Below are 1,975 nucleotides of genomic sequence, written 5' to 3' on the forward strand. Positions count from 1 at the left end.
AGCCACCCAGGCACCCCAGAAAAAGAAATTGTTTTAAAGAGACACTGCTTTACTCTCACTATGCTCTTGCTTCATCAAGTAATAGCACAGACAATACTTTGGTTTCCACTCAATTCTCGGGAGAAAGCACCAAAAAGGATCTTCCTTTGGTGGAAACCCAAAGTCTGAGGCCCTGCGGCTTTTGCAACAAAGAGAATCACTCAACCTGTTCTCAGAACGAGAAACACCTTCTAAGGCCACTTTGACACCTTTTTGAAATCCTGTAGACAGCTGAAAGTAGTATCATTTTGAAACTAATGCCAACTGAATTCCATATTCAGGTGATGGCAAGTAATTCCCTGAAGTGTGAAAACATTTCAGCGTAAGGTGAGACAGGAGCTGTGATTTTATTTCTAGGGATGATTGAAAAGCACAGAACATCTTCTGAAAGGATCACTTTTATGCAAATAGACCACTTTGCACAGCTGGAAAGATGCAGACCGTGTGGACAAGAGGACATTTCGTGTTTTGATAAAGGTGGAGATCTAACTTACCCATCTCCTGCCAAGCTTTGAAGAACTCCAAACACTTGTAGGTATAAAATGTGGACAAATTTTGCAGAATCTTTTTAAAAAAATTGTAGTTAAATTCTAGTTAGTTAACATACAGTGCAATATTGATTTCAGGAGTAGAATTCAGTGATTCATCACTTACATACAACACTCAGTGCTCATCCCAACAAATGCCCTCCTTAATATCCATCCTCCATCTAGCCCATCCCCCACCCACCTCCCTCTATCAACCCGCTATCATTAAAAGTCTCTCATGGTTTCTCTCTCTCTTTCTTTTTCCCCCCTTCCCATATATTCAACTGTTTTGTTTCTTAAATTTCGGGGCGCCTGGGTGGCTTAGTCGGTTGAGTGTCCAACTTCTGCTCAGATCATGATCTCACATTTTGTGAGTTTGAGCCTGCATCGGGCTCTCTGCTGTCAGCACAGAGCCCACTTCGAATCCTCTGTCTCCCTCTCTCTGCCCTTTTTCCATTCGTGTGCTTGCTCTCTCAAAAATAAACATAGGGGTGACTAGGTGGCTCAGTTGGTTAAGTGTCTGACTTCGGCTCAGGTCATGCTCTCACAGCTCGTGGGTTCGAGCTCCACGTCAGGCTCTGTGCTGACAGCTCAGAGCCTGGAGCCTGCTTCAGATTCTGTGTCTCCTCTGACCCTCCCCTGCTGGCGCTCTGTCTCTCTCTCTCTCAAAAATAAACAAATATTAAAAAAAATTTTAAAAATAAACATAAAAAATTATTTAAAAATCCACATATGAGGGAAACCATAATGGTATTTGTCTTTTTCTGACAAATACCATGTCATATACACATATACATTTGTATATATACATGTATGTATACATACATACATACATACATACATACATATATATCTTCTTTATTCCTTTATCAGTCAATGGACATTGGGCTCTCTCCATAGTTTGGCTATTGTTGATAATGTTGCTATAAACATCAGGGTGCTTGTACCATTCAAATCTGTATTTCTGTATCCTTTGGGTAAATACCTAGTAGTGCCATTGCTGGATTGTATGGTAGCTCTATTTTTAACTTTTTGAGGAACCTGCATACTATTCTCCAGAGTGGCTGCACCAGTTTGCATTCCCACCACCAGTGCAGGAGGGTTCCCCTTTCTCCATTCTCGCCAACTTGTTTTTCTTGTGTTGCTAATTTCAGCCATTCTGACAGGTGTGAGGTGGTATCTCATCATGGTTTTGATTTGTATTTCCCTGATGATGAGTGATGTTGAGCATCTTTTCATGTGTCTGTTAGCCATCTGGCTGTCTCTTTGGAAAAGTGTCTATTCATGTCTTCTGCTCATTTCTTAATGGATTATTTGTTTTTTGGGTGTTGAGTTTGATAAGTTCTTTACAGATTTTGGATACTAACCCTTTATCAGCTATGTCATTTGCTAGTATCTTCTCCCATTCC

This window comes from Panthera uncia, unplaced genomic scaffold, assembly GCF_023721935.1.
Source record: "Panthera uncia isolate 11264 unplaced genomic scaffold, Puncia_PCG_1.0 HiC_scaffold_152, whole genome shotgun sequence".
NCBI classification, from domain to species: Eukaryota; Metazoa; Chordata; class Mammalia; order Carnivora; family Felidae; genus Panthera; species Panthera uncia.